The sequence below is a fragment of the Notolepis coatsorum genome, assembly GCF_963971535.1.
Source record: "Notolepis coatsorum genome assembly, chromosome: 19".
NCBI lineage: Eukaryota > Metazoa > Chordata > Actinopteri > Aulopiformes > Paralepididae > Notolepis > Notolepis coatsorum.
The window spans coordinates 31,763,938-31,791,595 of NC_140183.1; the positions used below are offsets into that span (position 1 = coordinate 31,763,938).

The 27,658-nt window shown below is 42.1% G+C and overlaps 1 protein-coding gene across 4 annotated transcripts in view; it reads right to left on the bottom strand.

Annotated features, from left to right (window-relative positions):
- Positions 1–27,658, bottom strand: part of LOC311246014 (mothers against decapentaplegic homolog 4-like) — a 114,976-nt gene that overhangs the window by 85,411 nt on the left and 1,907 nt on the right. Inside the window, exon 1 of one of the 4 annotated variants that reach the window (XM_084336074.1) lies at positions 18,860–18,896. The exons of the other annotated variants lie outside the window; for them this stretch is intronic. The gene's annotated coding sequence lies outside the window, so the exon portion shown is untranslated. Of the gene's footprint in view, positions 1–18,859; positions 18,897–27,658 lie in introns of those variants that run through there. 4 annotated transcript variants of the gene reach the window in all.

Sequence of the window (27,658 nt, forward strand, 5' to 3'; positions counted from 1 at the left end):
AGGAATATTAGCCTAATTTTGAGTGGACTGAAGGAATGAGTCGGCGTTAATAGTTTTAAATGCAAATAATTTATTGCGAATTTATTTACAATATGGAAGCAAAAGAATTAAAGAACATATTAAAACAACTTCAAACAAGATAAACAAATCCATACTTGCCACCTACAAGGCAACAAGGGATGTTAGCGGAGTCTGTAATGCATCCAGCCTTGTATGGAATAATAATATAATAATATATAATATCATGCATTGTTATGTAAACAATTCCACTGGGTAGGCTTTACAACCATAATTAGCTGAAAGTGAAAGCCGACACACCTATATGAACATGCTGGACTAACGTTATAAAAAAAACACAATAAACTTACTCGCACATCCAAGTCCCTGTATGGTCTTGATTTTTTCGCTATAGCGTGGGCGTTACGGAATAGTATCCGCATTTTAGCCAGAGTCGACTCTGACAGCTTGGTCAACAGTCGGAGCAGCCAGGAGCGGAGTAGACTGTGCTTTGTATACAACAGAGCAGTCCCTGTGACAGCGTGACGTCTCGTGGCTTTTGATGGCTTCCAGTTTCATCACCGACGTCCCGATGACAAATGAATTTCGTTTTCTTTTATCCGTTGCTTTGGCACGACATGGTATACAAAACTTTACCCCCCCCCCCCTCAAATTTAAGCCATTCTCGCGGTTTCCCGGAATCAGATGTGTACCATTTCTGGTTACATTTCCTAACTACACCGACGCTAGTAGCAGGTGCAGTGTTATCGGTGGTGCTGGTGGTAGCAACTGACTCGTCAACGTTAATGTTGTCGCCTGTTTTTCTTAATTTTGAGGGGGGACCCGGAGGAGCTACTCCGGGAATATGCCTCCACATATTTGGTCAAATCAAATGCAAAATTAAATATCAGAGCACAATCAAAAACGCGATTGCAGGGTTTTTTTGTAGTAGGCTAAAGAACGGATGAAGACAGATCTCATGTGCGTCTCATGTTACAAACTTGATCTCGTGAGCAGAGCGCATCTCACACACACACACAGTTTCACTTTCGTTTCAACTCACCACGCCCGCATCCAATAGGGTCCAGCTGCAGCCCCGGAGATTGTTCCAGATTGGGCAACTTCCACCCGCTCCCACAACATTTCTCTCGCTCAGCTGGAGGCTACACCCTGCATCATATTAATGCCGACTCATGCAGTGGATTTAGTTGGCCGCCAGATGGCGCCCAGGCCTTAATTTATGACGGCCAAACATTATATCTACAAGCCTGTGGCGGTGGGCGTGTGACTATTTTGTACCCTGGAAGGGAGTATGGTCTGATGCAGATGGTCGGATAACTATAGCTAAGATTGTACACAAGAACAGGAAAATAGCGTTGGTAGCGGCAGGGCTGTACAGTGCGACGAGCTCGTCGCAAATTGCCCCTTTAATTGGCCGTTGCGATTGGTAAATAATATTTGGGGGCGGGCTTGCGAGTAGGGATTTCAAGCCTTGCATTCCACTCCTAAATTATCCAAGCCGTGTGATGACGCCACTCACGCGAGCTGAGCACTCAGGTATGAGAGTGGGGAAAATCGAATGAGCACTCTGATAGACTGGCTGACTGTCTGATTTAGCTATGCCTATGAAGAAAAGTAAAGTTAGTATTGCTTCATATTTTCGACGCGTTCCACCTCCTAGTGAGCCGTCGAATGAAAATGTGACCGTCGAGAACATTGAGCCAGCAGTGGCAGTAGCCACCACCGCAGACCTGCCTTTGTACTAGGGTTGGATGCAGTTCCCTGTTGGTCAGTCTGTGTCTGTTATTCCATCTTCTTCTGCTCTGTTTAACGTTATACACTTCAAATAGTGCAGCATGTTTGAGAGTGCTCCCTTGACTGAGAGGATGGCTAGAGGATGGCCGGAACCACGAGAACTTTTATTAAACATTCTATTAAACATTCTGATATTTCCACGGGTCTCGTGCAGTGGTCTCGTGCCACTGTCAACTAAAGCGAGCACTCGGAAGACACGCACCGTTTGACAGTGATATGCGCACTGACAGTCGGCGCAGTTGACATTTTCCAAGTGGGGGAAAATAAATCCTCTTCGTCCCGACTGTGTCCCGGCCCCGTGGAGGATTTTTCTTCATCCCAAATACATATTTTATTTCCCCCGGGACGACGGGACAGTGTTAGTCTCAAGCCCTGTCGTCGTATACCATTATCGATCCCCAGGTACTGGTTCAAATGTGAACGGTACCCAACCCTAACTGTTCAAAACGAAACGTCCAGGGTCCACAAGGGTCCAGCTGCAGCTCCGGAGAATCCTGGCCGTAGCTGGAGGCTACTCGAGTACACACAGACAGTGGAGCTGGTTGCATATAGCGAGCATTTTGACTTGTTGCGTGGTGGCGATGTCTCGCAGATAATACAACTACAAGTATGATTATATAATATATATATTTTATTAAAAAATAATTATATAAAATTATTTTTTTTATTTTTTTTAAATCAAAAACAACCGATATAAATAATGGTAAAATTGTTATTTAAAAATGTTCCCCTAAAAAATATTTTTTGCCCCTAAATTTCTCATTTAGGGGCAAGTGTGCCCCTAGTGAAAAAGCTTAGCGTACAGCCCTGAGCGGTATACGCCCCAAATTTGTACGAAGTTAGTTTCTTCACTACACTACACCAGAGCAATGTTAGACCTTCCCTAATACTCATTTATAATTGGTGCAGATTTTAATGCCATTTGGAATCCAAGGATGGATAAATCTTACCCCTCCTTTTCCAACGAACAAAAAAATTCATCTAATGCATTAAAGGATTGGTCGAAGATTACAGGTGTAAATGACTTATGGCGATCACTCAACCCCACGACCCGGAAGTACTCTTGTCGATCTGCGAGACATAACACATTATCCAGAATAGATTATGTTTTTGCATCCCCGAGACTATTTGATAACTATGATGTGGAAATGATACCCAATGCATTATCAGATCAGTTATTTACTCCTAAAAGGTGCATTTGGTATACTATCATCCCGAGCCCCAAGATGGCGATTTAACTCGATGCTGCTTAATAACAAGGAATTCATTACACAAATCAAAGAAGCTCTTACAGTATTCCTACGGATGAATGCGAATTCGGTGCAGGACCCCAGAATATTATGGATGTCGGTAAAGGGAATGATCAAGGATTTCACCGATAGCTTTTCCTCCAAAATACGCAAGAATCGATGCTCAAAACTAGCTGAACTGGAAACGCTTTATTCACCGTTATTTAATTCTTTACAACACAACAACTCGGTTCGACTGGAAACTCAAGTTAATGTACTAAAAAAAGAGATTAACGCCATATACAGGCAACAATCTGAAATACAAATACGTAGCACAAGACAACAGCAGTACTCTCAAGGTTCCAAACCAAGTCACCTATTAGCTATGCGATTAAGAGTTAACGCAAAATTTGCAGATATAACTACCATTAACACTTTAACTGCCACACACGAGATATCTCAGGTTTATTAATATGTGGTTGAAAGCCACTCACGAGATTTCTCTGAATTTTTTTTTTTAGCGATCTGAAATCATATTGCATCACGCGAGCCTACCCGAGTATACACGAGCACCGCCGGCGATCATATGTGGAAAAAAGCGCCCCCTATCGTCTCCCAGATGACATAAGGGATTTTGGAATGGACTCAATGAAAATGGATGGGGGAAAAAATCCGGTACTCCACATTTTCCAGTCCACTGATCCAGCCGGGGTTACCACAGTTCATTCTGGAGCCTCTGAGCCCCGCTGATCATGGAGTTCTACTGTATCGCGTTGGATCTATACACTTGTAGATTTTTTGGAATGGTGATCAGGAATTGGAATATACCAGTTGGATACCATCTGATGTCAGGTAAGGAATCTATGTTATCAGTGTTAGGATAATCAGACTAATTTTGATGAAGTTATAAGCTGTTTTGTGAAATGGGCTCTTTCGGTTTCACTGTAAAAGTCCAAGAGGAAATCAACGCGGCGATTATCCGTGCGCGGCCCCAATGTGCTTGCGTGCACGTTAGAGCTGCCGCGGTATTGATGTTTTCCTTACCGCACAAATTTGCAAAATATTTCCTACCGCCGCGGTTATTACTGCACGCACACAAAAAATAAAAAATAAAAGTTTGAATGCATTTTTTTAACTTTTTAGTAGTAGTCTACTCTTTATAGCATATAGCCTGCCTCTAGTCTAAATGTCTATCTTTAGAGGATGACTTTGCAGCATGAATATTGTTTGGGATTCGGCAAGCACGCATTAGTTATTGAAAGTGAAACACGGATTCGAAGTTTCCCCTCTGGTCGTGCGCCGTTCACTCGGTGTCGCGGGCAGGGGTGGTTACCCCCCCGACCCTTTCTTATTATTATTACTATAAAGTTACTACTTTATAATAAAGGCATTCGTTTTGTGGCATTAACATTATATAGTTATACGTTCACATCAGCGTATTTACCGGACCATAGCAAGGCATATCTCAGTTCCTTTCTTTGCTCAGAGCGTGCTGAGTTGTCCCATTCTGCGGTCTGTTAATAAAGTTTTCAATCTGACAAGTGTATAGAACGAAGGGCTTTTATTATAACATTCGTTGCAGACAGTAAAATCATTATGTCTCGTTTAGTACTCCTGAGGAGCGATGGTAGTCCACTCCGGCGGGGAGCTAAAGCTAACGTTATTAGCCGTATTGTGATGAGCTCTGATCAATGGCTGACATTCAGGACGTAAAAAACTGCAGGACGCTCCAACAACGTGTGACGCGTCTCTCTTCTGACCAATCAGTGGTCTGCAATGTTTCACGTGACTTTTCTGGTACCCAATAGGGTCGCTTGGAACCTCGATAGAGGAGTAGGGTATATCTGCAGAGCCGCAAGCCCAACGAGAGGAGGGTACTTTATTATTATTATTATAAAAAACAGCAGTGATGCGGTATTCAGCCTACTCTGCGGTGGCCGTGATGTAACAGCGATACCGCGGTAATGCGGTAATCGCGGTAGCTCTAGTGCACGTATAATATTGATCATCTAGCGTTTATTTGAAAACGATTCATAAATAGGCCGACGAATATCAACGTTGTGGAATATTCCAGTAAAAGATGATTTTCATAGAATGGTCCAGAATTAACTGTTTTTTTATCTCAAAACGGGTGCTTTTCTAAATGCTCTGAAACGGAAATGACGCGATAAAAAACCAATCTGCCTTGACAGCACTGACTGGAAAATAGTCTTTGATAAGCAACGGGCAGATTAGACACATAGCCATAATTTAAAACATAGATTAGGCGATATTAACGTTAACATTGAAGTGGATGGTGGCATCAAGGGGGTAAAAAGGAAAACCCGGCGTGGCACTCAAAGTGTTAAAGCACAACAAGGACTTGTTACAGACCCTAAAGAAATAAACGCGACATTCAAAGAATTCTACTCCAACTTGTATAAATCAGAAACGACCTTTGATCAAAACAAAATGGACACATATCTTAATCAAATTAACCTCCCTAAACTTTCAGAGGATAACGCTAAACAGTTAGAAACACCGATCACACTAGAGGAACTCAAGAAGGCCATATCCGAAATGCAAAGTGGTAAGGCTCCTGGAAGAGACGGTATCCCACCAGAAATGTACCTCTCGTGTTGGGACATAATTGGACCCTTATTACTAGGGATGCACCGAAAATTCGGCCACCGAAAGTTTTCGGCCGAAAGAGTTTTTTCACCGAAAATATATCACCGAAACAGAAGCAACCTGTAACCTAACGCGTGTTGTTGTGATGATGTCATCAAAACGCGGATTCATTACATGCGCGCTGTGAGCTCTTCAGTCCTGCGTCCACCTCTTGGGACTCGGGAGCAATGCATATCCTCGGGAGTCGCGCTGTTTCTATGTAAACTCCGCGCGCAACGAGTCCAATAAATGCGTCTTTAACATACTTTATCCTTATTTACTATCCTTATTTACTATAGGCCCGTTGCGGTTAATCACTGAGTGATCTAATATGCATATTATTCAGACTCAGAGCGAGAGGGGGAGGGATTTTGTTTCTCACATTGACGCTGTCTGTCGCGCGTCTACTGTGCCAAAGTCATCTGGGGACTAGAAAGGTGCACTCAGTAGAGCACAGATCTCTCTCTCTCTCTCTCTCTCTCTCATTGAAAACTTTATTAACAGATTGCAGAATGGGTACAATACAGTACAGCTCAATACACACAATTGTTAAGGGGATGCAGACCAGAGAAAGACTTTCGTCTTGTTTACATCAGGGTCCCCCATTTTCAATTCATCAGGACATATATGACATACATGACATACAGATAGTCAGTACTGCTACATCTATACATTTATGACATACCAGATTTGCAAATACAGTACTGTTTGTGATACAAAAAGACCCATAATAGTGATTATTTATTATTTAAGTTAAGTTTAGCCATAATCATATATTTTTCCATAATCAGGTAGCTGAATGACATTGGTAAAAAAAAATCTATTCTATGAATAATTTTCGGCCTTTCGGCTTTCGGCCAACTGTATCCTATTTTCGGTATCGGTTTCGGCCAAGAATTTCCCATTCGGTGCATCCCTACTTATTTTATACTCAGTCAATGAGGGGAACTTCCATAAGAACGACAATATTGCACTCATAACAGTCCTCCTTAAAAAAGACAAAGACCCCACTGAGTGCAGTAGTTATAGACCCTTAAGTCTCCTCGGAACCGATATCAAACTGTACTCTAAGGCAGCGGTGCCCAACCAGTCGATCGCGATCGACAGGTAGATTGCGGGCTGATTTCAAGTAGATCTTGATTAATAAAATTTGATTATTAAAAAAAGAAAAAAAAAAGAAAAATTGCTAAATCAACTCTTCCTCTCCTTGTTAACTACAACAAGCAATGCTGTTTGAGGGCGGCTATGTGGCGTAGTGGGCAAGGCGCTCGCCACGAATGCGGAAACGCTGGGATCGCCTGTTCGATCCCAGCGCTCCACATTGCTTTCAGTTTAGCTGGTCGTCCGTACTAATACACATTGGCCGTATTAGGGGGTGGGAAACTGATGGGTGGGGATCGGGCGTTGTGGACAGCGACTCCTACAGGTCGGTTAGTGCGCCTGCGCAGTAGAATCAGGAAGTGTCGGGGGCAGCGTGAGCCTCCCACGAGTTACTCCTCGCCACTGAGAGATCGAGCTGCGCAGGTGAAAAGATGCGACTGCTGTTACCTCAAGTACCGGAGGGGACTTGTGCTATGTATGACTTAGTCCACATTGCAGCCGGCTTGTGGGAGGCAAGAAACAACGTTCGTGACAGGGGAGGGTTGATGATACGGAATTGGGATGGGAGAAAATATAGAAAAATGGGAGAAAAAGTGGATCAAAAAAAAAACAAGCAATGCTGTTTGTTATTTAAGATGAGGTCGGACTCGGCACTGACAGATTTGTGTTCATTATGCTGCTTTTATAAAGCCTCAAATGAGGCTTACAATATACAATTTTGGCTGGTAGCTCTCGGGCTAGGTGGTAAATAAAAAAGTAGATCTTGGTTCAAAAAAGGTTGGGCACCCCTGCTCTAAGGTATTAGCCATCAGACTACAAAAGCATATGACGTCTTTAGTTCATCCGGACCAAACTGGCTTCATAAGTGGCCGCTTGATCACTGATAACATAAGACCAGGGAGCGAAATTAACTTTGACTCACCGGGCAGTGGCGGGTAGATGGGAAGAATCTACCCGCCAAGCATATTTCTTACCTGCCAACTTTTTTTTGATAACATTTTTTTTAATTATTATTTTATATAAAGATTTTTTTTTAATAAAATATATATATTATATAATCATACTTGTGATCGCCACCTCGCTGTCTGCAAACAGCTCCACTGTCTGTGTGTATACTCGAGTGGCCTCCAGCTCCAGCAAGGATTCTCCGGGGGTGCAGCTGGACCCTAAACGCTACATTCAGCATGCAAAAGGATTCTCCTGAGCTACAGCTGGACCCTATTCAGCAGCCCTCACTCATGCGATGTAAACCAGGGACTCGAATACGCATGTTGTTGTTGTAGGACATTGATGCCAGGAGCTATCTGTAGCTACTGCTGGATGGCGTTGGGACAACGCCTCAGTGAACTATTTAGTTTACTGCGACATTTCGTAGTGACTAGTTACCTAGCCAACGGAGGTATTATGCACTGGACTATTGCTGGAGGATTTGTTGATGTCTGGAGCTATCAGTAGCTAGCCGGCTGGATAACGTTACACAATGCCTCATGTATTAAACTAAGTGAATAGTTGACTGGGTAATTTTGTAACGGTAGCTAACGTTATCTCACGAAGGTCCCACACTGACTAGACTAACGTCACGGTGACTCGGAGGCAATAGCCTCTGTTTACATGCAGGCATACAGGGGTAGGAGCAGCAGCAGCAGCAGTGCTAACTAACGTCACGGTGACTCGGAGGCAATAGCCTCTGTTTACATGCAGGCATACAGGGGTAGGAGCAGCAGCAGCAGTGCTAACTAACGTCACGGTGACTCGGAGGCAATAGCCTCTGTTTACATGCAGGCATACAGAAACAGGTGGGGAGGGGGTAGCAGCAGCAGCAGTGCGCGGTGCGCGCTTCATGTCTGTGCTGAGACAGCGAGTGAGAACTCCGCTAAAGAATTGGATCATGATTTTCGGTTTTCACATGACTATTTGATTGCCCGCCACACGGCGCTCAGACGTCTCAGTGGGAGGCGCCAAACGTAAAAACTGAGCGCAAATGGCGGGTGGCGCTCTCTAGTTTCGGTCCCTGCATAAGACGATTACTACACGTACTAGATGCTAACAAGGACGACACCACACCTAAGGCGATGCTGTCCCTGGATGCAATGAAAGCTTTTGACAGGTTGGAATGGTCATATCTATGGGCAGTATTAGAAAGGATGGGGTTAGGAAACGGATTCATTGATATGATTAAAGTATTATACAAAGACCCATCGGCCATGATTACAACAGGTATAATCACCTCCGGAATCTTTCCGGTATCACGCTCTTCTAGACAGGGTTGCCCTCTTAGTCCCAGACTATTCGATCCATCATTAGAGCCTTTAGCACAATATATAAGACAATCCCAATCCATAGAACCAATCGTAATCAAGGGCACACAACATAAAATTAGTTTATATGCGGACGACGTAATACTGTTCATGCAAAACCCCAACACCACATTGCCTCATCTGCTCAAGTTGATTGAGGACTTTGGAGATTTATCGGGATTTAAGATAAATTGGCCGAAGTCGGCTTTCCTTCCACTTAACGCCCCTGCAAAAAAATATATAACCCTCCCAGAAGAGATACCTATGGTTAAACACTTTAGATGTTTGGGAGTTGAAATATTCCCTACCATAAGCCAAACGGTGAAGCACAATTACATAAAAATTAGGGATGCACCGAATGGGAAATTCTTGGCCGAAACCGATACCGAAAATAGGAAACAGTTGGCCGAAAACCGAATGCCGAAAGGCCGAAAATGATTCATAGAATAGATTTTTTTTTACCAATGTTGTTCAGCTACCTGATTATGGAAAAATATATGATTATGGCAAAACTTAACTTAAATAATAAATAATCACTATTATGGGTCCATAAAACATTTATTCAGCACTTCTGAATGCATACAGTACATTAATTCCAAGTCAAGTGGCGGACATCTGTGCTCTACTGAGCGCACCTTTCTAGTCCGCAGATGAATGTGCTCTCTTGACTTTGGCACAGTAGACGCGCGACGTGTATTCTCGAGAATGATAATAATAATAATGCTCTTCAGATTATATTATCAACGACAGACAGCGTCAATGTGAGTAACACAATCCCCCCCCTCTTAAGTTAACCGCGACGGGCATATAGTAAATAAGGATATAAAGCATGTTAAAGACGCATTTATTGGACGCATTGCGCGCTGAGTTTACATAGAAACAGCGCGACACATAGAAACAGCGTGCATGTAATGACTAGGGATGGGTACCTTTCACATTTGAACAGATACCGGTACCGGTACCTGTGAATCGATACCGGTACCCAACGGTACCTTTTTTCGGTACTTTAGTCTCAAGAAATTTAATTTACCTACCTCAGTCGTAAAAAGAAAAAATCCAAACTTCAAATAACTACAATTTCGACAGTTTTCGGCTTGTCATTGCTCCGACTGCTTTGTTGTTGAATCAAGTCAAATCCTAGGTAAGCATATATTTATAAAATTAATTTTTTAAATTTTTTTTCGGTTTCTCACTTGATTCGATACTCGGTAGTACCGACGTGTTTCGGTTCGGTACCTCAAAAGTACCGAATTCGGTACCCATCCCTAGTAATGACTGAAGCCACGTTTTGATGACATCATCACAACAACACGCGTTAGGTTACAGGTTGTTTCTGTTTCTGTGATATATTTTCGGTGAAAAAACTCTTTCGGCCGAATTGGTCATTTTCGGCCGAAAACTTTCGGTGGCCGAAATTTCGGTGCATCCCTAATAAAAATCCAAAACAAAATCAAAGACGACCTTGACAGGTGGTCAAAACTTAAAAACTCAGTACAGGCACGGGTATCAATAGTTAAGATGGACGTCCTACCTAGAATCAACTTCTTCAGCTCAATGCTACCGTTACCCCCTCCAGAGGGTTACTGGAAAAAATTACACTCCTCCACATACAAATTTATTTGGAATAACAAACCACCACGTATAAAAAGATCCACCGCACAGAGAAACAAAGCAGACGGTGGTATGGCATTTCCAGATTTTTTCCACTATTTTAAGGCGTACACTTTAAGACCACTGACAACATGGTTTGATCCCCAAGCATTAGTATCCTGGAGAAATTTTGAAGAAAATATAGTAGCTCCACATAGACTGAAGGACATAGCATACACCAAATTATCAATTAAGCAATGTGAACGGAAATTTGGCCCCATAATTACTCATGCGATCCGGATATGGCGTGAAACACAAAAAAAATATTCTAACCCACATAAATGGCATAATCATACTCCCTTATTCAATAACAATGCACTCTTGATTGGAAAACGAGCTATAAGATTCCCTATATGGGAAAAGCAAGGCATACACTCATTAGGAAATGTTTTCAACAAACAGGGTTTTTGTAGTTATGATGAAATATGAAAAAAAAATTATCTCACCGATTCCACATATTATTTTTACGCACAGTTATTGTTATGTTTGAAGGCTCACAGTGTTCCATTAAGGATACCAATTGTACACCACAGATACCACAAATTCTTCTATGAAAGAGAGACATCGAGAGGTTTTGTTTCAGATTTTTATCATCAATTACTAACGTCCTCGTATGAAACCCTCCACCTAGACTCAGTCTGGAGGAGGGATATACCAGACCTGGAAAAAGATTTTGATTGGCAAGAAGCCTGGGCAAATGTTTGATTTACATCAAGGAACCCGGACCATCAACAAATCAATCTTAACTATATTCACAGGACATACTTGACTCCTATAAGACTGAACAGAATGGGTCTTAAACAAGACTCCAAAAAATGCTCCTTATGTACAAATGGGGACGAGGGGACATTTATGCACATGTACAGGGACTGCCCACCAGTTAAGATATTCTGGAAAGAAGTGACCCAGCAATTATCAAATCTCTTAACTCTGAATATACCTGTACACCCCTCTGTATTACTGCTGAATGATGTTTTTGAGTGTGCAGTACATCCACAGCTAAAGAGATTGTGGTTTTATCGGGTATCACAGTGGCTAAAAAGCTGATAGCATCACGATGGTTTCAACCGGATTCTTACATATCTCGATGTGATTTATCAAGAAATATCTACAGCAAGAATTTTGGGTCTCAATGAATCCAAAATGACAATGTGGTTAGAAGTGGTGGAGAGAATAAAAGCTAGCATATAATGGTAGTGTCTGGTTAGGAGCGAGGGATAATGGATGGATTATCCAATGGGGGGTCCGGGAGGGGGGGTACGAGCTAGAGCATATGTGTGTAGGGTATTAGATAGCAGGTATTAGGGGTATATCCTGTATAAGACATTTAACTAAATGGTGATTTCATTGGATGTGCACTGTTAATTAATGCTTGTATATCTTATCGTGTGTTGTCATGTTTGTTTATATGTTTGTTTAAAAAAAAATAAAAAAAATACAAATAATGTAACGGTCATACCAAAGGGTACTATTCTTTACCTTACCCTCCCACAAGCCGGCTGCAATGTGGACTAAGTCATACATAGCACGAGTCCCCTCCGATACTCGAGGTAACAGCAGTCGCATCTTTTCACCTGCGCGGCGGGATCTTTCAGCGTCAGGGGTCTGCGCTTTGGAGGGGCGGCGCCCCCATCGCTTCCTGATTCTACTGCGCAGGCGCACCAACCGACCTGTAGGAGTCGCTGTCCACAACGCCCGATCCCCACCAATCAGTTTCCCAGCCCCTAATACTGCCAATGTGTATTAGTACGGACGACCAGCTAAACTGAAAGCAATGTGGAGCCGAGCGCTGGGCTCGAACAGGCGAACCCTTATTCAGTACTGACCCCAGTGCTCTGAACAGACTTTAACTTTATTCAGTACTGACCCCAGTGCTCTGAACAGACATTAGCTTTATTCAGTACTGACCCCAGTGCTCTGAACAGACTTTAACTTTATTCAGTACTGACCCCAGTGCTCTGAACAGACATTAACTTTATTCAGTACTGACCGGACCCAGTGCTCTGAACAGACATTAACTTTATTCAGTACTGACCCCAGTGCTCTGAACAGACTTTAACTTTATTCAGTACTGACCCCAGTGCTCTGAACAGACATTAACTTTATTCAGTACTGACCCCAGTGCTCTGAACAGACATTAACTTTATTCAGTACTGACCCCAGTGTTCTACCAGCTGAACAGGCTTTAACTTTATTCAGTAATGACCCCAGTGCTCTACCAGCTGAACAGCATTGACCCCAGTGCTCCGAATAGACTTTATCCAGTACCGGCCTCCAGGTTCTGCTTCAACTCAGGTACGTGCCACCTACAGAAGTTCTCAGCCGACTTCTCCAGTTACATCACAGAGGAGGAGTAAAGAGCCCAGGTAGGAAAGCTTTCATATAGTGGTGCGACAACAACCACCTCCAACTCAACATCAGCAAGTGGTGGACTACCAGCAAAGCAAGAAGAGGCCCCCAACTCCCATCACTATCTGTGGGGAGGAGGTGGACACGACACCTACAAGTTACTGGGAGTGGGAGTACACTTGAACAATGAACTGGACTGGTTGGACAAGACGGAGGCTGCGGTTACATTAAAGGCAAAACTATTTCGTTTCATTTCACTTTTCTGAACGTTGCATTTATGCAGTCAGGTTAGACGCCGTTTGTCTATACAGCCGATAAAAGGACATATAATAAAAATACTATCAAGTAAATAAACAGTGTAAAGATATATCTATTATATATCTCTGTCACATTTAACCGTGGAAAGAGAGCGGGCGCGTGAAAATGTCCGGCTTTTTCAGTTTCAGTCTCACGGCACTTTGCGAGCGTCTGAAGGCTCGGGGCTACATTTCTCGCATATAACATAAATTACATAATTAAAGCGATATTTGCCATCGAATGCCATCTGACTCGACAAAATCCGTTCATCGGTTCTCGAGTTACATGCAGATATGTCAGGCGAGCGTCTTTTTACGGGCGCGCGTCAGATTATCTAAATCTGGCTAAAGTGATATTACCATCCCGTATAGGGTTGATATTAGGAGTCATCATAATCCGACTTTATAGAGTGAAATAGGACATCATGAACAATGTAAGAGAGCACAATAACATACATAAACACATCCCATACCTCCCCTTCCTCCCGCTTCCACAAACGAAGGAATAGAAAATAAAATAAAAGCATTACCGTGAAGCTGCTGGGCAATACACGGAGTGGTGGTATAACTAAACATTTTGTTTAGGCTTCAGCTCAAACTCCAATCAAATAATACTAGTTGCTCTTATGTAGCTATAGGCAATAACAAATAAATTAAGTCATGTCTCTGACCAGGCCAGGAAATTATTATGTAGCCTGGGAGTAAAAGAAATAATTATATATATATATACACACACTAGGGCTGGGCGATTCTTGCTCAAATGTGAATCACGATATAGTTGGCAAGGCGCTCGCCACAAATGCGGAGACGCTGGGCTCGCCTGTTCGAGCCCAGCGCTCCACATTGCTTTCAGTTTAGCTGGTCGTTCGTACTAATACACATTGGCCGTATTAGGGGGTGGGAAACTGATGGGTGGGGATCGGGCGTTGTGGACAGCGACTCCTACAGGTCGGTTGGTGCGCCTGCGCAGTAGAATCAGGAAGTGTCGGGGGCAGCGTGAGCCTCCCACGCGTTACTCCTCGCCACTGAGAGATCAAGCTGCGCAGGTGAAAAGATGCGACTGCTGTTACCTCAAGTACCGGAGGGGACTTGTGCTATGTATGACTTAGTCCACATTGCAGCCGGCTTGTGGGAGGCAAGAAACAGCGTTCGTGACAGGGGAAGGTTGAATTGGATAATACGAAATTGGGATGGGAGAAAATATAGAAAATGGGAGAAAAAGTGGATCAAAAAAACAAAAAAAATAAAAAATTAGATTGCATAGGTCTATGAATCGAGATCGCGATTTTATTTCGATTAATCGCCCAGCCCTAACACACACGCATATATATACATACGACATACCCGTCCGTTCGAAGGAATGCTTTGATAACGAAAATTAAGCTTATATAATAATAATAATAGAAGTATTGTAATAATAATTTAAAAGAGAATAGGCTATCTTCAGTCAGCCTTAATTTAGGCTATGGTCCTAGAGCTGCATTTAAAGAGGAAAAATCAAGCATAATCTATATTAATAAGAGAACAATTTATTTATTTTTATTCTTATTTATTTACTCTTTTTCCCCCCGCTGGTAGTATAAAAAAAAGGGGAAATGGGAAGGGATAAGCCGTGATGATGCGGTAGACGGTCTGCGATTCCTTTTTCTGCTTCAGTAACTCGGGCTACATTTTGGTGTAATAAAGTTTGGACAGATGTCAAAGATATCTACAGTTTGGCGAATCGTTCGTTCATGCCGCTGTTCATCTTATTAATAGTAGCAGATAGAATGTTTGAAAGTGACGGGTTGTCCTCCATGTGTTGCTCACTAGTACCTCCCCTGCTCACTAGCGTATTTTACATTTTGAGCAATAATATTTGCGTCTTGTTCTAGCAGTGTTCTGTGATATCATCATCCGTCATATCAAGGGCACACGGACGTCGGTGTCTACTGCGCATGGGCGTTGGCCGTGAACGGCTCCGTATCTGGCTTGCGCATATTACATGGCACTGTTGCAGGGGAGTTTTCAAAATGAAAACCCCCTTTGAGCGTTGCCGCTAGGAAAACGAAATTGCCTGCCAAAACGGCGTTGCCTTTTAACTTGGACATGCATTTGCAAACGAAATAATTCGAAAATGAAACGTTGCCTGAGGGCTGAGGCCCTCTATGGGAAGGGACAGAGCAGGACAACACTGAGGCCCTCTACAGGAAGGGACAGAGCAGGACAACACTGAGGCCTCTACAGGAAGGGACAGAGCAGGACAACACTGAGGCCTCTACAGGAAGGGACAGAGCAGGACAACACTGAGGCCTCTACAGGAAGGGACAGAGCAGGACAACACTGAGGCCTCTACAGGAAGGGACAGAGCAGAACAACACTGAGGCCTCTACAGGAAGGGACAGAGCAGGACAACACTGAGGCCTCTACAGAACGGAACAGAGCAGGACAACACTGAGGCCTCTACAGAACGGGACAGAGCAGGACAACACTGAGGCCTCTATAGGAAGGGACAGAGCAGGACAACACTGAAGCCTCTATACGAAGGGACAGAGCAGGACAACACTGAGGCCTCTACAGGAAGGGACAGAGCAGGACAACACTGAGGCCTCTATAGGAAGGGACAGAGCAGGCTGTTCTTCCTGAGGAGACCCAGATCCTTCAATGTGTAATAGCCTGCTGCAGTCGTCTTTTACCAGTCTGTAGTTGCCAGTAGGGATGGGCAAAACTCACAAACGTACTATTCGAGTTTACTATCCCGCTACTATCCCCCCACGTTAACATAATGATATTGTTTTTACTTCATAGCGAATGTGAGATAATCAAACAAGTGAGCTAGCTGGTGGCTAGAATACCTAGTTGTCAGCATCCTCTTTAGTTTTTACCATGAAGTGGTTGCTGAGAAGAGGACGAGGAAGAAGCTTGACACTACCTAGAGAACCCCTCCCATCCCCCCTATGAGGAGCTAGCTAAGATGACAAGCATGTTCAGTAAATTAAGACTTTTTAAGATCTTTTTAATACCACTTAGAGCTAAATGTAATACCAATTTCACAACCATACTAGCAAAAAAGAAAAACACAGAGCGACACTGAACGGCTGGCTGCACATGTGGCACTTGAGCACCAATTTAAATTCTTGCGTGTTCCATACAAGCGCTTGCCAAAAAGCCCCGCAAAAACAACAACTTGAATACAAAAACATTTCATATATCTAATATTATTTCATCTCCCAACAGCCAGGCTGCCCCCAAGAAAATGTAATACCTGTGCAAATATTTAAGACTTTTGAATATATTTTAAGGCCTTTATTTATGAATTTAATACTTTTAAAATACTTTTTAATAACCTGTATATATATATTTACACATGGGGTTGTTGTATTATTGATAAGAGTATCTCACCTGTTCAGCAGATGAGACCATCATCTTTATTTTTACTTCATATTTAATCTAGTTCTTTACCTTTTATTCTTATATTTTTCATTGTTATTTCTATGACCCTGTCTGTACCTCCCATCCCCATCCCCTGTGCTGATATGACCCCTGCATTTCCCCAAGGGGATTAATAAAGATAAGATCTTATCTCATGAATCAGAATTGTTTTTCTGTGAAGTGTTCCTTTAAGAAGAGAACGTGTTAGCATCTGGGATCTGACACTTTCAGAATGTTCAGGGGAGACTTGGCGCCAGAAGGGACTAGATGACCATTAATCAGAGATAACAGCAAAATGTGAGCGTGATAGAGATGTCAGCCTTCAGTTCGTGGCTGAAGTCCAAAGCAAAGGAAGTTGTATGGGAGGCAGAAGGTTGGATAAAATCTATATTAAAATCATATCAGTGATAATATCTCATTCAGTGTAATTCTTATGTGCAGAATGAGTCAGCTGAAAATGTTGCCACTTTCCATAAATAAAGAAGAATGAAATTTGGATATAAATATCCAATGTTACTCAAACCAGATTACTGTCACAGATTTTTTTCTGGAGATCTTTGTTGAAGGAACAGTGTCTCCCTGTGGGGCATGGAGGAGACGGTGACGGGGAAGCATGCTGGTGCGCTAGTGAAACTCAGACGGTGGGGACTTCAAACTGCGCTCCCATAGATTCACCTGGTGAATCTCTGCTCCTTGCCCAACAAAATGGACGAGCTGCTTCTCCTCAATGGGACGGACAAGGACTTTAGTTTGCACATTCTGCTGCCCTCTGCTTCGCTGAAACCTGGCTTAGCGAATCCATCCCGACATTGGATAATGTCTACCGGGCTTCCATCTACACCGAGCTGATCTACCAGGCTTCCATCTACACCGAGCAAAACAACCGGGCTTCCATCTACACCAAGATGTCACAGTGCTAAGTAAATACTGCAGTCCGAACTTGGTTCAGTTTCAAACTGAAACCGTTTCAGACTTTCAGTTTTCCACCATCATCCTGGTCGGTAATTACATCAAACTCCAGGCCAACATGAACGACGCACTACAAACCCTGGCCAACCAGATAACCAGCTTGGAATGAAAACATCTGGACTAATTTTCCATTATCCTTGGGGACTTTAGACAGCACATTAATCCCCCCCCCCCCAAGGATAAAAACACTGAACCACTGCTCCACTATTCTTAAAACATGCATCATTCTGTTCCCGGGGTCAACTGTGGGACACTCTAATAATCATCGCTCAGCTCATCTTATTCCAACCTGCTGGCAGAAACTCAGCAAAGCCTGTGGTCAAAAGAGTGAAGACATGGACCAACAAGGCCAAGCAGGAGCTACAAAGCTGTTTTGACTGCACCAACTGAAGCTACAAAGCTGTTTTGACTGAACCAACTGAAGCTACAAAGCTGTTTTGACTGAACCAACTGAAATTACAAAGCTGTTTTGAAAACTTTTGACTGCACCAACTGAAGCTACAACGCTGTTTTGACTGAACCAACTGAAGCTACAAAGCTGTTTGGTTGCACCAACTGAAGCTACAAAGGTGTTTTGACTGCACCAACTGGAGGGTTTTTGAAGCTGCGACAATCTGGACGAACTGACAGACGATGACATTTTACATCAGTTTTTGTGAAGACATGTGTGACCTTATGCGCATACAACACAAACAACTGAAACAAGCCATGGTTCACAGCCAGACTAACAAATTTGTCAGGTCAAGGAGGATGCCTACATAAGTGGGGATGGAGCCCTTTACAAGCAGGCCAGCAATCAATGACAAATGAGACCAGAGTGGTTAAAAGAAGCCAGAGTGAAAAGCTGAAAAACAGGTTTTTAACCAACGACCCTGCATCATTGTTGAGAGGCCTGCAAGACATTGCAAACTACAGGAGACCCCCCCCCCCCCCCCCCCGCTGAAGCAAATAAAGTCTTGTTACAACCCTCACCCACTCCAGCTCAACAGCCCCCATCACACAACCCTCCCCCCTTCCTGTGCTTTGTGATGTCTTGCAGGCCTCTCCACACAGATGCAGGGTCGTTGGCTGAAAACCTAATGAAAAGGATGCTAACCGGCTCTTCCAGAGACAGAACACCAGGAAAGCACCGGGTCCACTCCAGACGGTGTCTCCCTCTCCCGTGTTAAAGCCTGTGCCGACCAACTCTGGCTCCAATCTTCACTCAGATCTTCAACAGATCCCTGGAGCTGGTGCAGTCTGAGCAACATGGAGCGGAATGAACATGCTCAAGACATTGGAGATGAGGGGACTTTAGGAGACGCCACTCAGCACGGCTCCCCCTCACAACAGCCCTGTGTCGACCATGGACTCCTTCAACTTTCTGGGAACTACCATCTCCCAAGACCTGAAGTGGGAGAGACCAACATTAACTCCATCCTCAAAAAGGACAACGACAACTGAGGAAGTCTGGTCTGCCACAGGAGCTTTTGAGACAGTTTTATACAGCAGTCATCGAGTCGGTTACAGTACTTTCATCACGGTGTGGTTTGGAGCAGCCACAGAAAAAAGGATAGGAACAGACATAAGCGAATAATAAAAACCGCGGAATAATCAGTGTCCCCCTGCCCACCCCCCGGGACCTGTACTCTTCAAGAACCAGGACACCCTACAGCAGGGGTTCTCAACCTTTCTGCTGCCAAGGCACCCCTGTGTTCAATAAAATATTCCAGGGCACCCCTACATACGATAAAGACTTTTTCGGTCCTGTCTTTTTTGCTACAATGATGATACAATGATTCTTTATTTGCCGTGCTGTCGTTGAGATGTTTTGTTGTTTGTTTGTCTTTGTTGCTTGTTGGTGAATCTGCAAATATGAATTGCCCCACGCGGGATCAATAAAGATGTCTGAATCTGATGACAAAAGTGCTTGCTTTCAAAATAATGTTTATTTAAGAAAAAACTGAAAATCATGTATTTTTTTTTTAATACAGAAAAGGATCACTAAAGTGCTATCTGTTGCAGCTGCACTGTTCTCCATAAAAATAGCATATTTGGATAAGTTTGACAATTTCTCAAAAACAGAAAATCATTTATTTTTTTTAAATACAGAAAAGGATCACCAAGTTACCATTTCTCAAAAAATATAAATAAATACAGAAAATAAGCACTCGTTCACTCAGTGGACATTTCTAGCTCAATGCGAGGTCCGCTGCTGCTGGCTAATAATACGGTCAATACGTGGGGAGATCTTTGACAAGGCAACACGCATGTCATCATCAAGGCTCAACTTGGCCCTATATTTTGTTTTCAGAGCTGTCATGGATGAAAAGCCAGCTTCACACAGATATGTGGGGCTGAATGGTATCAACACCTTAACTGCAGCATCATGAGATACTTGGTACTCAGCACCACACTCTGAAACTAGCTCTCCAGGTGGTATCAGATGAGATTTCAATGAGTTCTTCCAAGAGTTTGGATGGAGATGTGTCAGGAAGCTTTGTCTCAATGTTGTCTGTAAAGTCTTTTTTTATCCAGAGTGACTTAATGATTTTCAGATTTTTAGAAATGGTCAAACTTATCCAAATATGGTATTTTCATGGAAAACAGTGCAGCTGCATCAGATAGCACTTTAGGGATAATTTTCTGTAATCCAAAAAATAATTTGGATTCACTATAAAGTGCCTGTTCACTATAAAGTGCCACGTTTTGATATATTGAGCTTTAAACTTTAAGTACATTTTTTGGAACACGCAACCTAAAACACCTTCCTCTCCCAAACCGTTCCTGCAATTGTTTTATGTTGCATGATGATCATGGATACATTTATTATGTATTGTATTTTTTATGTTTAAATATCAACATAATCTGTCTGTCCACCCTCAGTACATTTACTATCAATATAATATAGTAGTCTGACTTCATCATATATTTTCAAACGCACACACATAGAGGGAGAATGCCCCCCCCCTCCTTCCCAGTCCTCCTTCCAAGTCCCCACCCTGCTGTTCTCTGTCGCTCTGAACAGGGCTTGTTGTTAGCTTATGCTAAAGGGACATTAATTCCGGTCTTAAACACAACGTGGCCACAAAGGAATGGCAAGGATTGCAAAGCATGTTATATGCATTTGACCCGTTGCGGAATAAAACAGCAGGGATTTGTTTTGGGTCGCAAAAACACTATCCTTGCTGTGTTTCAATGTCCGCGTTCCAGATCCAGAGTACGCTACTACTGCTGAGCTGAGAGACGCTAAGCTCACTGCTCAGCCTGCTGTGTTGAGATGCATCCTTATTGGCTGTGTGCTGTAGAGCGGATATGAGTCACGACACCACAGAGTTTCAAAATAAGAGTATCATAATGACCTAAATGTTGCTAGCTTTCGGAGCCTAGTTATTTAGCTGGAGCTGCGCGTGGGCAGAAATGAGACCCGCTATAGGATTTTCAAAATAAGACTGTTGTCATTCTATATTTTTAAAGAACATTGCCAGGCATCTCGCGGAACCCCTGGCAGCTCTCCGCGGAACCCCTGTGTGCCGGGGAACCCCTGTTGAGAACCGCTGCCCTACAGGACGTGTACTCTTCAAGAATGTGGAAAGGGGCAGGGAAAATCATTACATAGATCCCACACTCCCTGGACACCTCTTTCAACTCCCTCATGCTGAAAAACTAGCAGACACAAGCAGTTTCTTACCTCATGTCACCCTCATAAACGGCTGACTAGTATAATCTCTCTGTATGCTATAGCTACTCTTGCTTTTTCAGATAGTTATGACACCCTGCTTCATATCTACAAATTCTGTAGTTTAATTTCCATACGTGATGCACATTATCATTGTCCGCACTACCACACACCCATGCACTTTCTGTATTTTGCTTGTCTCTTACATAATCTGTATATTGCTTGTATATTGTGTATTTAGGGCAATATGAACCAAACATATCTCTGTATTCTTAGTCTGAATGGTGATACACGATATAGTCAGGTCCATAAATATTTGGACATTGACACAAGTCTCTGTACCACAATGGATTTGAAATGAAACAATGTGCTTTAACTGCATACTGCTTTTGCTGCAGACTTCCACCTTTAATTTTAGGGTATTTTCATCCAAATCAGGTGAACGGTGTAGGAATTACAACAATTTCTATATGTGCCTCCTCCTTTCCTATGAAGTGGGCTTGTGTTCTTGAGACTTTGAGTCCTATTTGCACTATCTATCATCATGTTCCAATACTGAATAAAGATAAGAAACATTTTAATTAAATTGAAATTGAGAAAAAGCAGACAAAATCAATGCATTAGGCCTAATGAAGAAAAAAGGAGAATATAATTTATGCCTTCAGAAATAGCAATGTTTAAATGTCCAAATAGTTTAGGCCAGTCCTACTTTGGTTAGACTGTGTGCTTGTTGACCAAATCTCCAATACAGTGTTGGAGCCAGCTGTTTGTTGACAGACTCAGTTACAAGCTAAATAGCTGATCTGATTCTAAGTGATAAAATACAATAAGAATAATAACGTTGCTTGTGCATCTCTATCACAGGACATGCTCACCCTCCCTCTCAAACATCCCTCTCCCTCTATTTCTCTTTCCCCCTCTCTCCCACCACCACTGAATCACACTCACTAACTTCACTAAGGACTTTATTAAAAGTTTGTAATAGGCTACTGGTACTTAGTTTTCAAGTGTTGTGTGTGAAAGGACAACGCAAGTAAACATACATATACTACAGTACACACAGAGAAACACACAAATGCAGCAGTAATGTTACTAACATTAGATTGTTAGAAGCTAGAGCCATATGAAATCCGTTTTATTTTTTTCCCAAATTCCATTTAATTTTTTTCCAAATTCAGTTTTTTCCGTTTTAATATTTCAGAATTCTGTATTTTGCTTTGTACGCTCATTTTACCATCAGAAATAGTGTAATAAGTGGGAATGAATAAATGTCCACAATTTAATAAGATATAACAGTCCATTTAATAGGGCTGTCTTAAATACTTCGAAGCTTCGTTCGATGGGCATGGGATTCGAATATGAAAAAAAAAATTATTATTAAAAAAAACAAATAAATTATATATATTTTAGCAAAATCAACTCTGCGTCTCTTTGTAACAAGCAATGCTGTTTGTTATTTAAGATGAGGTCGGACTCGGCACTGACTGATTTGTGTTCATTGTGCTGCTTTTATAAAGCCTCAAATGACGGCTTACAATATTTCATGAAAGCAAAGTGTTTTGTTTGTCTAAGATTTAAAAAGGTTTAAACTTTACAGCACTGACAAAGTTGAACAAAGTGCTGTACAAGTCCCACAACATAAAAAAAAAAAAAAAAAAAAAATTATTTTATTTTTTATAGTTGATTCCATTTTTATTGCTCAATTCCGCGATTCCGTCCGCGATTCCGTGATCGCGGATTCCATATGGCTCTATTAGAAGCCCACATGGATCATTAATACGAGCTCCGACAGGCCTGCATTAACGTTGATTTACTGCTGGTGAACTTTAAACTGGCATCATGTATGAAGACTAGAGTGATGTAGAAGAGTTCACAAGGCTTTACTCTTATCATCCCTGAAGGTCCCAAATGACAAACCTGAGGTTCTGATGGTTCTGCTGCTCATCCCATCTTTTTAATCCGAACCATCTCCAAATAATTGTTGTTTTGGACCACGGCTAGGCCTGCCACGATAACACATTTTGCTGGGCGATTAATTGCCCCCGAAAATATCACGATAAGCGATATTATTGCAACCGGTTAGAGATTATTTTTATTTTTTTTCCAAAAGTTCTCAATTTTCTTTTAAAAATTCACAAATATAATGATAATAGCATAATAATGCAAGGACACCGTTTCAAAGTGCAATACACTTTTATTTAACATTGGAAGACATTTTAAATATCCTAAATAAATAAAACAACCGAAAACAATAAAAATGGACTCTCAGCCTCTGTTCACAAAAATGCACTGTAATAAAAAACAAAAACTATATAAAATGGACTCCGTCTCTGTTGGCAAAAATTGCACTTGAATAAAAAACAACCAAAAACTATAAATAAAATGGACTCTCAGCCTCTGTTCACAAAAATGCACTGTAATAAAAAACAAAAACAATATATAAAATGGACTCTCAGCCTCTGTTAACAAAAATACACTGTAATAAAAAACAATATATAAAATGGACTCTGTCTCTGTTGGCAAAAATTGCACTTGAATAAAAAACAACCAAAAACTATAAATAAAATGGACTCTCAGCCTCTGTTCACAAAAATGCACTGTAATAAAAAACAAAAACAATATATAAAATGGACTCTCAGCCTCTGTTAACAAAAATGCACTGTAATAAAAAACAATATATAAAATGGACTCTGTCGCTTGGCAAAGATTGCACTTGAATAAAAAACACAACCAAAAACAATAAATAAAATACTCTCAGCCTCTTAACAAAAATGCACTGTAATAAACACAAAAACAATAAATAAAATGGACTCCGTCTCTGTTAGCAAACATTGCAATTGAATAAAAAAACACACACAACCAAAAACAATAAATGCAATGGATAAATCAAGTCTCTGTAAAAATGTATTGCAGTTTGCACTTAAATAAATATTACACATTAGGCACAGATGTAAGAAATACTAAGAATCATACATTCCTTAACACTTTGATCGCCATGGTTAAATTCATAATTTACCATCCCTAGCCAGCTCTATTTGTCTATGGAGAAGTTCCCCTTCTTTGCAGGGCTATAACTTTTTAAATTCTATTGCTAAATTGACATTATTATGGCCCATTCAATGTCCTATATCAATTGTTCAGGGTGTAGCAACGTTATACTTTTTCATTCACATATTCATACTAAAATATGGTCTAAAGTATAAGTATGTTTTTATCGTTTTCTGCAGCTTTCTCCAGAACTTGATTTCTAGCCCCAAATGCATTATATTGATGATTGTATACAGTTTGATAGCAATCGGCGCGAGATAAAAAATTTCAACTGCACGTACTTCTAGAAGTTACTACGTATGATCTGATGTTGACCGGATGGGCGGGGGGTCGTTTATAATTCCGTGGGCAACGTTATATCATTAATCTAGTGTGGGTGATATGATCATTAGAGCAGTTAGTATAGAAGACATTAAAAAATAACGCTGAAACTCACCGTAGCTTCCTCTCGCCGTTGGGAGATGAGTGTGGAACAGAATTTTTTCTATTATGGGATGTAGAAATACCCGATCCATTTCCAGGTTGTATAATAGTATATACGTCCAAATCATGTTGTTTATCGAGTTATTGGCAACGGATCGCTATCCATTGTGTCGAGATCGAGTCCCGGGACCTATAGCGAGTGATCGGACCAAATTGAAATGAGCACCAGCTTCCACTTCCTGTTTCTTCCCTGGGCGATCAGGCCGATCGGCCACCAGATGGCGCTCTTGAACAGTTAGAGAGTTGATAGGGGCTCACCAGTACATCTCATGTCTCCGGGGGAGAAATATGATTTCGATCACAGATTTTTGAAATATTGATATCAAAGACGCTGTCCAGCGTCAACGGCAGAATGAGCATGGCGGGGAATGACGTGTTTCAGCGTCAACGGCGATTAAAGGGTTAAAAAGCCTCCATAATTTAGTAAATAGTATCCTCATGGCATGGTGTTGAGCTGTAGCCAGCAAGCTATGCTATGCTATCAGCATTAGCTAAATAGCTAACCAAGTAAATACAATAGACAGTGGTATCCTGAGTAGAGCTGCCGCGGTATCGGTATTACCGCGGTATCGCTGTTACATCATGCCCACCGCAGCGTTGGGCTGAATACCGGCATCACCGCTGTTTTTTAATATATTATTATTATTATTACGCTCTCGTTGGGCTTGCGGCTCTGCAGATATACCCTACTTCTCTGTCGAGATTCCAAGCGACCCTATTGGGTACCAGAAAAGTCACATGAAACACTGCAGACCACTGATTGGTCAGAAGAGATACGCGTCACATGCTTGGAGCATCTTGCAGCGCTTTTACTTCCTGAATCTCAGCCACCACAACACGGCTAATAGTACGTTAGCTCCCACCGGAGACCGGAGTGGATTACCGACGCCGTCGCTCCTCAGGGAACGAGGCATAATGATTTTACTGCAACGAAATGTTATAATAAAAGCCCTTCGTTCTATACACTTGTCTGATTGAAAACTTTATTAACAGACCGCAGAATGGGTACAACTCGGCACGCTCTGAGCAAAGAAAGGAACTTAGATATTAATTGAGTAACGCTTGCCTTGCTATGGTCTGGTAAATACGAACGTGTAACTATACTAACGTTAATGCCACAAATCGAATGCCTTTGTAATCATAAGTAGTAACGTTATAATAATAAGAAGAAGAAAGGGTCGGGGGGGTAACCGGCGGGCGCGCCGCTACCACCCCTGCTCGCGACACCGTAGGGGAGACTTCGAATCCGTGTTTCACTTTTAATAACGAATGCGTGCATGCCGAATCCCAAACAATATTCATGCTGCAAAGTCATCCTCTAAAGATAGACATTTAGACTAGAGGCAGGCTATATGCTATAAAGAGTAGACTACAAAAAAAATGCATTCAAACTTTTTTTTTTTTTGTGTGTGTGTGTGCGGTTATTACCGCGGCGGTAGGAAATATCTTGCAAATGTGTGCGGTAAGGAAAACATCAATACCGCGGCAGCTCTAATCCTGAGGTAACATTAAATACAGACAACGTTTGCTAGTCGAAAGGACTGGACACAGGTACAAGTTAAACATCAATCAATTACTTATACAACACAGGTAGTTTGAGCCGCGGTCTCTCTCTCTCTCCACTCCCGACGTTGTGTCTCTGGAAAACTAGGTCAGCTCAAAAGCACAAAACCGGACGGCACAACAACACTTCCGGTCGGGGGTTTTCAAAATAAAAGAGCGACGTCTAAAACAGGAAAAACATTTATTTTGTAAATTTGTGGCACGCACTTATTATCTTGAGACATTTTTGTTTTTACGGAAACCTTTTTTTTTTTTAAATGAAAACTAAACGAAAACGATCAAAATCGTTTTAGTCTGGACAAGGCCTGAGTGAGAGTAGTCTGACTCACAGGATGTAGACTGTGGGTATAAGCATGCGATTGGCTGACTATTTCAGTCTGAATTCTCCTCCCCTTCCGCTATCTGTGACACATTCAGCAAGGGCACCGTCGCTGCATCCTGGGCGGAACTAAGCCCAGGATGATTGTGATTAGTTTAAAGAAATACAAACAAGCCAGAGCGGAATGATAATAGGTTAAGCCAGACCTCCCTCCAGCACTGGCACAGTGCTAAAATAGTGTGGAGAGAGGTATGGACTAGAGTGAGAGAATCTCTGCAGAGACCTGACACTCCACCTCCTGAAATCCACTTAGATGCTAGCTGCCATCTTACACCCCCCCCCCCCCAACAAGGCTATAAATTACCAAATGCCAAACAAATGGTAAATGGACTGTATTTATATAGCGCTTTTATCCAAAGCACTTTACAACTTATGATTCACATGATTCACCCAGTACACATCGACACACCAACGGCAGAGGCAACCATGCATGCAAGGTGCCAACCTGCTCATCAGGAGCAGTTAGGGGTTAAGTGTCTTGCTCAAGGACACTTCCACATGCTGCCGGGAGGAGTTGGAATCGAACAGGGAATTACTGTATATAATCTTTTTTGACATATTTAAATCTATCTGGTCATAATGTCCTGTGAAAATAATTCTCTGTTTTTTTTTGGTTACACCAGTAAAAGTGATTGTTTTTGCCACAGAAACAGACATCTCTGAAATCCTGTGAGGCATGTGTGTGTGTGCAAGCAGCAGAAAGACAGAACAGTGGAAGCCGGAGCAACGAGAGCATGAGGAGGATTCTATGGATAGTATGCTAA